The sequence below is a fragment of the Pelobates fuscus genome, chromosome 4 (genome assembly GCF_036172605.1).
Source record: "Pelobates fuscus isolate aPelFus1 chromosome 4, aPelFus1.pri, whole genome shotgun sequence".
Taxonomy (NCBI): Eukaryota; Metazoa; Chordata; class Amphibia; order Anura; family Pelobatidae; genus Pelobates; species Pelobates fuscus.
Genome location: NC_086320.1, coordinates 238344926 through 238357843, shown reverse-complemented (window position 1 = coordinate 238357843; position 12918 = coordinate 238344926). Strand labels below are relative to the sequence as shown.

General features: G+C 44.8%; 1 protein-coding gene across 3 annotated transcripts in view; it reads left to right on the top strand.

Moving 5' to 3' along the window:
- Positions 1 to 12918, top strand: part of FYCO1 (FYVE and coiled-coil domain autophagy adaptor 1) — a 260863-nt gene that overhangs the window by 55934 nt on the left and 192011 nt on the right. The window lies entirely within an intron of this gene.

Genomic DNA, 12918 nt, shown 5'->3' with positions numbered 1-12918 from the left:
CCAAAGTTGGTGTTCAGATTTGCTTTTTGCATTTTTCACATAAAAACTGTACTTTCAGTGATGATATTATCGTTCTTATACATTTCACGGCTCTAAAACACTCACATTTCTGGTCAGTGATGTCTCATGAGTACAACGGTACCCCACATATATATGTTTCATGGTGTTTTAGAAAGTTACAGGGTCCAATATAGGGCTTGTCCATTTATGTTTTTACACGTAGAAATTTGGTAGAGTAGTTTGCTGGGCCTATGTTGCCTTTGAGACAGTATGGCAGCCCAGAAATGAAAATTACCCCCATCATGGCATACCATTTGGAAAAGTAGACATGTCAGGGTATTCAAAATGGGTTGTGTCCAGTCTTTTGTAATAGCCACTTAGTCACAAACAGTAGCCAAAGTTGGTGTTCAGATTTTTTTATTTGCTTTTTTCACATAAAACTGTAGTTTCAGTGATATTATCGTTCTTATACATTTCACGGCTCTAAAACACTCACATTTCTGGTCAGTGATGTCTCATGCGTACAACGGTACCCCAGATGTATATGTTTTATGGGGTTTTGGAAAGTTATAGGGTCTAATGTACGTCTTATCCATTTATGTTTTTACACACTGAAATTTGGACGTGATTTTCCACTCCTATGTCGCCTTTGAGAGCGTATGGCAGCCTGGGTAATAACATTTCCACTATTATGGCATACCATTTTCAAAAGTAGGCAACCCAGAGAATTCTAAATGGTGTGTATCGATATGTTTGGCCTAACCAGTTTATCAGAAAAGCAGGGCCACGATTGCGGTTATAGTTTTATTTGTGCTTTTTCAAACACAACTCATTTTCAACAGGATATTTCATATTCCTGATACGGGTTAGTGCAATAAAGCCTTAGTATTTTGTTTCAACATTGTCTCCTGAATATAACAGTACCCCCATATACCAGTTTTTCAGTTTTTTGGGGGAAGTCACAGGGACAAATACATTTGTTGTCCATTTCAAAGTTGGACATTTGGCAAAGTGATTTTCTGGGCCTATGTCACCTTTTGAGAGCGTATGACAGCCTGGGTAATAACATTTCCACTATTATGGCATACCATTTTCAAAAGTAGGCAACCCAGAGAATTCTAAATGATGTGTATTGATATGTGTGGCCTAACCAGTTTATCAGATATGCAGGGCCCATATAGTGGTTATAGCTTTATTTGTGCTTTTTCAAACACAACTCAATTTCCACAGGATATTTCATATTCCTGTTATGTGTTACTGCAATAGACCCTCGGTATTTTGATTATACATTGTTTCACAAATATAACAGTACCCCCACGTACCATTATTTCAGTTTGTTTCGGTAACTCACAGGGCCAAATATATTAGATGCACTTTTCAGCTTGTAAGTTTCAAAATGTGTCACTTTTGACAATGTGTCACTTTTGAGAAAGTATGGCAGCCCAGGAGAGAAAATTACACCCATGATGGCATAGTATTTTTAAAATCAGACAGCCCAGGGTATTCCAAATGGCATAGTTTGAGTTGTTTGGTCTAGCAACTTTAACAGACATGCAGTGCCCATGTAGCGATTTATACTTTTATTTGTGTTTTTTTTACACATGTTCCATTTTCACAGGAAATGTCATAATCTTGATATTGGTACGTGCAATACATTTTTTTTATTTTTATTTAAAATAGTCTCCTGAATATAACAGTTACTAGTGATGTGGCGAATAGTTCCCGGCGAACATAGCATGTTCGCGTCCGCCACCGCGGGCGAACACATGCGGTGTTCGGTCCGCCCCCTATTCGTCATCATTGAGTAAACTTTGACCTGTACTTCACAGTCAGCAGACACATTACAGACAATCAGCAGCACACCCTCCCTAGCAGACCCTCCCACCTACTGGACAGCATCCATTTTAGATTAATTCGGAAGCTGCAACCATTTTTTTTCTTTTTTTTTAGTGCATATAAATGTTACAAGCAGATACTCCCCCCAGACACTCTGTATTACTGCAGATACTCCCTCCAGACACTCTGTATTACTGCAGATACTCCCTCCAGACACCCTGTGTTACTGCAGATACTCCCTCCAGACACCCTGTGTTACTGCAGATACTCCCTCCAGACACAGAGCAGAATAGGGACTGTTCCCCCTACATAGGGTCACTTGACAGATATGGATTGACACCTATCCTAAGGATCCCTGATAAACACTGACACGGAGCCCTCCATGGGTGAAGATGGATTAATTTTTTTTTGCGCTCGGGTTTTTTATTTTATTTTTAAGTTCGACGGGTATGATGGCTTTTTATTTGGCCTTTTTTGGGGCTGAAAAATGAAGATTTTAGAAAAAAGAAGACGTTGAATAGTAAGTTGAATTTTACTTTACAGGGTAGTAATTTTATTCCCCCCTCACTATTTTTTAGGGTGAGGGGGGTAGGTAGGGGCTTTTTTATTTGGTTGTGTGACTAGGGGCTTGGGGACCCCTAGTCACCTTTGATGGGGGAGGGGGGATTTTCATTTATAGAAACATAGAAACATAGAATGTGACGGCAGATAAGAACCATTCGGCCCATCTAGGGCCCCCACCCGCCGCTCTACACACTATACACACTCTACAGACACTATACAGACACTATACACACTCTACAGACACTGCATACACTCTACAGACACTGCATACACTCTACAGACACTGCATACACTCTACAGACACTGCATACACTCTACAGACACTGCATACACTCTACAGACACTGTACACACACTGCATACACACTACACACACTACACACACTATACAAACACTATACACACACACTGTACACACTATACACACACACTATACACACTGCATACACACTGCACACACTATGCACACACACACTATACACACACACTATACACACACACACTACACACACTGCATACACACTGCACACAATACACACACGCACACTACATGCACTGCATACACACTATACGCACACACTATACACACACTGCACACACTATACACACACACTGTACACACTATACACACACTGCATAAACATACATTTAAAAAAATTTGCAGTTGTTTTTTACATTTCAAAGTTGGGGAGGGGGGTGCCAAATAAAGCATCCGCCCCGGGTGCCAAATGCTCCAGGTACGCCCCTGTATAGAGGGGAGCCATGTTACTCTGTATATAGAGAGGAGCCATGTTTACACTGTATATAGAGGGAGCCATGTTATTTTGTATATAGAGGGAGCCATGTTTACACGGTATATAGAGGGAAGCCATGTTACTCTGTATATAGAGGGAGCCATGTTATTCTGTATATAGAGGGAGCCATGTTTACACGGTATATAGAGGGGAGCCATGTTACTCTGTATATAGAGGGGAGCCATGTTTACACTGTATATAGAGGGAACCATGTTACTCTGGATATAGAAAGGAGCCATGTTTACACTGTATATAGAGGGGAGCCATGTTACTCTGTATATAGAGGGGAGCCATGTTACTCTGTATATAGAGGGGAGCCATGTTACTCTGTATATAGAGGGGAGCCATGTTTACACTGTATATAGAGGGAGCCATGTTTACACTGTATATAGAGGGAGCCATGTTTACTCTGTATATAGAGGGGAGCCATGTTACTCTGTATATAGAGGGGAGCCATGTTACTCTGTATATAGAGGGGAGCCATGTTACTCTGTATATAGAGGGGAGCCATGTTACTCTGTATATAGAGGGGAGCCATGTTACTCTGTATATAGAGGGGAGGCATGTTTACACTGTATATAGAGGGAGCCATGTTTACACGGTATATAGAGGGAAGCCATGTTACTCTGTATATAGACGGAGCCATGTTACTCTGTATATAGAGAGGAGCCGTGTTTACACTGTATATAGAGGGGAGCCATGTTACTCTGTATGTAGAGGGGAGCCATGTTACTCTGTATATAGAGGGGAGCCATGTTACTCTGTATATAGAGGGGAGCCATGTTACTCTGTATATAGAGGGGAGCCATGTTTACACTGTATATAGAGGGGAGCCATGTTTACACTGTATATAGAGAGGAGCCATGTTTACACTGTATATAGAGGGGAGCCATGTTACTCTGTATATAGAGGGGAGCCATGTTTACACTGTATATATAGGGAGCCATGTTTACACGGTATATAGAGGGAAGCCATGTTACTCTGTATGTAGAGGGAGCCATGTTACTCTGTATATAAAGAGGAGCCGTGTTTACACTGTATATAGAGGGGAGCCATGTTACTCTGTATATAGAGGGAGCCATGTTACTCTGTATATAAAGAGGAGCCATGTTTACACTGTATATAGAGGGAACCATGTTACTCTGTATATAGAGAGGAGCCATGTTTACACTGTATATGGAGGGGAGCCATGTTTACACGGTATATAGAGGGAAGCCATGTTACTCTGTATATAGAGAGGAGCCGTGTTTACACTGTATATAGAGGGGAGCCATGCTACTCTGTATAAAGAGAGGAGCCATGTTTACGCTGTATATAGAGGGGAGCCATGTTTACGCTGTATATAGAGGGGAGCCATGTTTACACTGTATATAGAGGGGAGCCATGTTACTCTGTATGTAGAGGGGAGTCATGTTACACTGTATATAGAGGGAGCTATGTTACTCTGTATATAGAGGGAGCCATGTTTACACTGTATATAGAGGGGAGCCATGTTACACTGTATATAGAGGGAGCCATGTTTACTCTGTATATAGAGGGAGCCATGTTACTATCTGAGGTGGTTAACTATGATTGGCCCTGGCATGTTTGTTAGTCTGGCCTGCATGGTTGTCTGGCATGAATAAAAGTAGCATGTTTCAACTATATTAGTAGTTAGACTAGTTTGCACTAAAACATGTGCAAATGGGGAGTTTGCGGTTGTGCAAATGGACTGTTTGCGGTTGTTTGCGGTGCGTTAAACGGGGAGTTTGGTCTGTCACTGTGAAGCGGGCGTAACCCTTACACTACCTGATCTTTAAAAAATATCATACCTGATGTTTTAAAGCACGTTATTCCAAACAATTTAGGAATGTTAGGTGATTTATGCCCTTTATGGATTAAAACCAGACTCTGCATCAACTGTGTAATTTCCCATGGGAGTTTTGCCATGGATCCCCCCCCCCGGCATGCCACAGTCAAGGTGTTAGTCCCCCTGAAACAACTTTTCCATCACTTTTGTGGCCAGAAACAGTCCCTGTGGGTTTTAAAATTTGCCTGCCCATTGAAGTCAATGGCGGTTCGCCCAGTTCGCGAACGTTTGCGGAAGTTCCCGTTCGCCGTTCGCGAACCGAAAATTTTGTGTTCGCGACATCACTAACAGTTACCCCATTTATCATTTTTGCAGGTTTTCCACAAATAGAACAGTACCCCCACATACACTTTGTTCTGAAGGCGAGAGAGATAGAGAGATCTTTGATCTCACACAGAGAGTCACTGTGTGAAAAGTTTGAGAAGTTTTTTTTAACCCTGTGATTAGAGTTTAACTTTGTAAAGTCATATTTTAACAAGTTCTACAAATGTAGTATTTTGAGTTGTTTGGTGTAGCCACTTTAGTAGCCATTGCTAGCGTAAAACAGGGACAGGCCAAGGTCAGGGGAATCCAGAAGTCAGAGTAGTCGGTAAAACAAGCCAATGGGTCGGTACAGGCAGCTCACAAAGCATGGTCAGGACAAGCCGAGGTCAGGGAACCCAGGGAAATCAAGCAAACAAACTGCCAAAGTGCCATACAGAGTGATTTAGTAGTTCAGCTCTGTATTGAAACAGCTTGAAACAGTCTGTTATGCAGAGGGCGGGTAGGGAGGGACAGGAGGGGCAATAATAGCTGGAGTCCTTTCGGACTCCCCTTTTCCAGCAAACCCGGCATTTACGTTGGGGTTACATAGTTACATAGCTGAAAAGAGACTTGCGTCCGTCAAGTTCAGCCTTCCTCACATATGTTGTTGCTGTAGATCCAAAAGAAGGCAAAAAACCTAGTCTGAAGCGCTTCCAATTTTGCCACAAACTAGGAAAAAATTCCTTCTTGACCCCAAAATAGCAGTCAGATGTCTCCTTGGATCAAGCAGCTATTACCCCACTAATTAGAAATTATATCCCTGTATGTTATGTTTTCGTAAGTATTTATCCAATTGCAGTTTAAACATCTGTAGTGACTCTGACAAAACCACCTCTTCAGGCAGAGAATTCCATATCCTTATTGCTCTTACTGTATAAAAACCTTTTCTTTGCCTTAGATGAAATCTCCTTTCTTCCAGCCTAAATGTGTAACCTTGTGTCCTATGTATAGCCCTGTTTATGAATAGATTTCCAGATAAAGGTTTGTACTGGCCCGAATATATTTGTATAATGTTATCATATCCCCTCTGAGGCGCCGTTTTACCAAACTGTCTCTGGACTTTTTCTAATGCCATAATATCTTTCTTTAGAAGAGGCGCCCAAAATTGCCCAGCATATTCAAGGTGTGGTCTTACCAGTGATTTATAAAGAGGCACAATTATATTTTCATCCCGAGAATTTATGCCCCTATTTATACATGACAAAACCTTACTGGCCTTAGCAACGGCAGATTGACATTGCATATTGCTGCCTAATTTGTTGTCTATAACAATTCCCAAATCCTTCTCGTGTGTGGTTATCCCTAATTCACTACCATTTAGTGTGTAAGTTGCTTGTGCATTCTTAACCCCGAAGTGCATAACTTTGCATTTCTCTACGTTAAATTTAATCTGCCATTTTAGTGCCCAGTCCCCCAATCTATCCAAATCCCTCTGCAGCAAAGCAATATCCTGGTCACATTTTATTACTTTACCTCTTACAGGGTGTGGTGGGGATTCAGAGGCAGTGATAGTGTCACTGTCTTGCAGAGTGTCACTATCACTGCCTGCCAGAATGGCGTACGCCTCCTCCGCTGAGTAGCGACGTGCGATTCTAGGGGGGACTAATCAATAATTAATAAAAAAAAAAAACTAGGGGGGAAATTACTAAATTCCTGCCTGCCTAATACCCACTACCCACCCTCAAAAACCCACGGAAATTTAAATAAATGTGCTGATCACAGTTTAGACTGCTACAATCAGCACTGAAAGGGTTAATTTTATTTTTTATATATATATTTTTATATAAAATAACCCCCCCCCCAAAAAAAAAGTCAGCCTGATCACAGAGCCCTCTGATCACAGTGATCACTTGTCAGTGGCGTACACACAACCCATGGGGCCCCGGTGCGAAAACTGATCCGTGGGCCCCCCCGCGCGCGCGCTTACGCTGCGCGGGCAGGGGCCGCAACACATGGCGGCGGGCACCGGGTCGCAGGGCTGCGACCTGTGTGACCGCGGTATGTACGCCAGTGCATGCATAAACACATACACTTTAAGGACCACTACAGACACCCAGATCACATCAGCTCAATGAAGTGGTCTGGGTGCCAGGTCTCTAGTTTTAACCCTGCAGCTGAAAACATAGCCGTTTCAGAGAAACGGCTATGTTTCACTGAGGGTTAATCCAGCCTCTAGTGGCTGTCTCATTGATTTTCTGCAAAATCACAGTGAGAAGACACTGAACGTCCTTAGGAAAGCATTGAATAATGCTTTCCTATGGGTGGTTTGAATGCGCGCGTGGCTCTTGCCACGCATGCGTATTCGGAGCTGAGAGGCGGAGAGATTCCCAGCGCCAAGGGAGTCCGGCGCTGGAGAAAGGTAAGTGCTTAAGATACACACACACAGACTCTCATGAACAGACGCACACATTTACTGACAGACACACACTCAGTGACAGACATACATACACACAAACATACTCAGTAACAGACACACACACACTAACACACACACACTAACATACACTCACACACACACTCTAAGACTAACACACACACGCTAACACACACTCACACACACTAACATACACTCACACTCACAAACACACACTAACATACACTCACACACACTAACACACACTCACAAACACACACTAACATACACTCACACACACTAACATACACTCACACACACTAACATACACTCACACACACTAACATACACTCACACTCACAAACACACACTAACACACACTCACACTCTAACACACACTCACTAACACTAACATACACTCACAAACACACACTAACATACACTCACACTCTAACACACACTCACTAACACTAACACTCACAAACACATTTTTTTTTAAATCCCCCCAGCCTCCTTACCTGTGGGAGAGCTGAGGGGATTCCCTGGGGTCCAGTGGTGCTGCTGGGCTCCTGGGGGGCCGGTCACCCGGTGGGCAGGCAGGCTGGCGGGCGCGCGAGGGAGCACTGTCTCCTGAGTGCTTCCTCTTCAGCTCCCTCGCGCGCCGCGTACTGATGCCGGAGCCGGAAGATGACGTCATCTTCCGGCTCCGGTATCAGTGCGGTGCGCGAGGGAGCTGAAGAGGAAGCACCCAGGAGACAGTGCTCCCTCGCGCGCGCGCAGTACCGGCCAGCCGGATGACAGCAGGGCCAGCCTCGGGGGGCCCGGAGGTGGCCGGCTCCTGGGCCCCCCAGGAGAAGAGGCTGGCCCAGTGACATACATACCGGGTCGCAAGGCGGCCGGGCCCCCTGGTGGCCGCGACCCCTGCGACCCCGGTATGTACGCCACTGTCACTTGTACAGTACCGTACAGCGGCGATACTGTACAGTGATCACGGCAGCAGGGAAAGGGTTAAGGGAGATTTGGGTTGCTGCAGCTGACAAAGGATTAAAAAAAAGTCAACAAATATTTTTTGACCCTAAAATTGTTTTTTTTGAATAGTACAAATGTACTAACAGCCCTAATCAGGCTGATCAGTGTTATTGCAGTGACCTGCACTGAAAGGGTTAAAAATATATATATATATATATATATTTTTTTTTAAATTTGACAAAATTTTTATAATTCTTTACTTTACAGGAACCACCAACAACGATCTCTCTGCCTCTCTCTCTCAGATCGAAATTTAAAATCATTGGCTGACACATTGTAACAGTGATCGCAGTGACTGGCTGTTACTGCGATCACAAACTTCAGATCGCCACTGATTGGTCCCAAGGGGGATGCCTGGGTTGCCAGGCAGGCGCCCCCCCCCCCCCCCACGCGAACTGCAACTTGGGAGGAATCGGGGAAACTTGGGTGGGCTTAAACGCCGCGGCGTGCTATGCCACCCTAACGGCATTTAAGCCCATTAAAGCCGGGACGGCATAGCACGCCGTAATGGCATTAACGGGTTAAGCTAAAACTACATCAGAAAATATGTTAACTTTAAGGAACACTATAGTGTCAGGAACACAAAAATTTATTTCTAAAGCTATAGTGGTAAAATAGCTATGTAGATGACTGCCCCCCCCCTACACCTTGATCTTACTCACCTTTTTTCCAGCTCTGCGCCTATCTCGCCTCTGCTGGCCCCGCCTCATCCAGCCTCTGTGGCTGAAATCATCAAATTTGACAATCTCATCCAATCAAATGCTTTCCCATAGCAATGAATTGGGAGGCTGTTGCACACATGTGGCAAAATTCAGCGCTGTGCCAGTCAGCATCTCCTCATAGAGATGCCACTGAATCAGTTGCAACTCTATGGAGAATGTTCAGCATCTCCATTAAGTTCAGAGCGTGGAGACCACAAACTGATCCAGAAAGCACCTCTAGTGGTCCTGTCAGTGAGGTGTTTTTAGGCAGTAATGTAAATACTGTATTTCTCTTTGCACTGTAGGCAGGAACTTACTATTTTTTTTAATGCATGGTATAAATCAGGGCTTCCCAAACTTTTATGGGCCAAGACCCACTTTTCAGTACGGTAGTTTTTCAAGACCAATTTTTTTTTTTTTTTTTTTAATTCTTTATTTTTGCTGTGCAGGTGTGTACAAACAGTTATGTCATGCCACAACAGCAGTTGACACAAACATCTTAATACATAGTTTACATATGAGTTGGCATTCAGTTAAACCTTGCACAATTTTTGTGATTATAATGCTTGACAAAGAAATGTGTTGCAAGAACAATTTTATATGCTAAACAAGCTACTGACATGGAGCCTGGTAGGTACCGTGTTGGTTATTCAGGCTATAGGTGCTCCTGGGCATATAGGGTTACATGCTCGAGTAGAGGCTTAGGTACTGGTTGCACATACCCTGTAAGGTCAAGGGGACTATGCCTATGACTGGTGTAGCGGGTTTAACCCCTGCGTCGCTTCAGGTTCGTAGGGTATGTGAGCTTTTAACAAGAAATGTATTCAGAAGAGGGGGACCCTGCTGGGCCTCTGGTAACCAAACTTGCGTGTCATAATAGGTGTGTCTAAGTACCTGGCTATGGGTGTATTAACAGGCTAACAGTGGATTTAACCCCTGGAGCACCTGGAGTGTAGTTAAACATAAGTAAAGTAAATAAATGAATACAAGTATATAAATGCAGGCAGCCGAGAATCGATCAAAGATAAATTTAACTATGTGACAGTATAGTCTGTCTTGGTACCGGCAGAATATGGCAGCAAGTCCTTAGGGGGACATGGGTACCTTGCTTGGGGACATGTGACACTGTCAGCCAATGCCTTGGCTCGGCAGAGCCATACCGTCCCTGGGAGCTCTCGGGTTCGTCTGGATGCTTTTCCGTGGCGGTTCAAGGTGTGGCTTGTCTCCCGTCCGTGGCCTCCCTGAAGGTTAGCATCGCAGGGGTTAAGGCTTTTGGTTGTTCCTCTCGCCGGGCGCTTCCCGAGGTCCCTGTGTGGTGTTCACCGTTCTGGTGAGTCTTGTTTTTGCAGGCTGGGGTTCGGGGGCTGGTGAGGTTAGCATGGAGGTCGGAAGTCTCTGAAGTCTCTGTGTGGTAGACAGCTTGGGTACGCTGGCTGGTCTCGCCCTGGTGTGAGTGGGAGTGAGCGCTGTCGCCCGCGGGACATGTCGCCTTTTCCCGCCATCTTGTTTGTCGGCGCCGTCGGGAGGCCGCCTGAGTGGTGCTTGGCGGGGGTCCGCACAGGTGTCGCCGGGTTGCTGGGCAAATCCATGCCGCCGCCAGTCTCCTTGCTAGCCTGAAAGCATGACCTTTGGCACTGAGCTTCGTCCAGAGGCTTGCGCAGAGTTGGTCGAAGAAGTCCAAGGTATGCTTGGGTGGCTTTAAGCGGGTGTGTTGCGTCCCTGGCCGTGCCAATGGCGCCATCTTGCCTGTGCCCTGGCAGTTTCGTCTCACCGCAGTTTTTGACGTTTGTTCGCGTGTCTTTGCAGGGGTGGGCACCCCCAGTGTGGACCGGGATATCCCCCACTGGTCCAGAGGGGGGGTAGCAGGGCAGAGTTTGATTTATGCTTATGAGCGGTTCCCTTGACGGGCGATCGTCCGCCTCCCCCAGGCTTTAGGCCCCGCTCCTGTTTAGGCCTCATGCCCGGTTCAAGCGCTCGTTTTCGCGTTTTGATGCGAGACAGGTATCGGCATGTTCCGTTCAGGGTCCTGCATCATTTTCCGGGCACCATGCACTGCTGACATTGCTTGGTAGAGCGGGATTCGTGAGTTTGCGCCCGCTGGTGCCGGAGCGATCAGAGAGTGCGTCCGGCCATCTTGGCAGTCAGGCCCCGCCCCCCAACCCATTTGCTTTTAATGCATATTTTAAAAAGTAAACACCATGGCAATCAGCTTTAGAGGCATACAATTAGCACACCATGGCAATCAGCTTTAGAGGCATACAATTGGCACACCGTAGCAATCCGCTTTAGATGCACACAATTGGCACACCATGACAATTACTTTAAGAGGCATAAAATTGTCACACCATGGCAAACTGCCTTAGATGCATACAATTGGCACACTATAGCAATCCGCTTTAGATGCATACAATGGGCACACCATGGCAATCAGTTTTAGAGGCATAACATTGGCACACCATGGCAATCATTTTTAGATGCGTACAGTTGGCACAACCTGGCAATCCGCTTTAGATGCATACAACTGGCACACCATGGCAATCCGCTTTATATGCGTACAATTGGCACACCACGGCAATCAGTTTTAGAGGCATACAATTGGCACACCATGGCAATCAGCTTTAGATGCTTAAAACTGGTACATCATGGCAATCAGTTTTAGATGTATAAACTTGGCACATCATGGCAACTTTAGGTGCATAAAATTGACACACCATGGCAATCCGTTTTAGAGGCATACAATTGGAACATCACGGCAGCTTTAAATACATAAACTTGGCACACCATGGCAATCAGCTTTAGATGCATATGATGGCAATCCCTTTTAGATGTATAAACTTGGCACATCATGGCAATCCGCTTCAGAGGCATACAATTGGCACACCATGGCACTCAGTTTTAAAAGCATTCAATTGGCACACCATGGCAATCAGCTTTAGGTGCATACAATTGGCATGTTATGGCAATTTTAGAGGCATTATTTTGACATATCATGTAGTTTTAGAGGCAGAAACTTTGCACATCATGGCAGTCAGTTTTAGAGTCATACAACTGGTTACTCACAGACTCAGTCAGAATTAGAAGTGCTGTGTCCTACTCTTTCATCCAGGCACGTCACGTTGATTATCCCAGTGGTGGAACTAATCTAGAGAGGGCCCGGGTGCAAATATGTTTTCTGGGCCCCCCTCTAGTGCAAGTGTGGCCAAAATGTAGACCTCCATCTGTCGGAGAACTTAATGCTATGCCAGCTGGGGATCTACCATTTGCGCGTAGTTGCAGGGTTATGTTTGTGAGCCGTGTTTGAGTGTTTAAATGTAAGCATGTTTTTGTATTCAGAATGTGTGTGCATGTATGGGTGTATTTGTATGTACTGTTGCCATTGGAATGTAGTGGTGTACTTGTTTGTAATGTTTGCATCTGAATGCAGGGGTGTTTGTATGTAGTGTAGGACTTTAAATGCTTTTAAGTGCTTTTTGTGTGTAGTGTTGGTGTT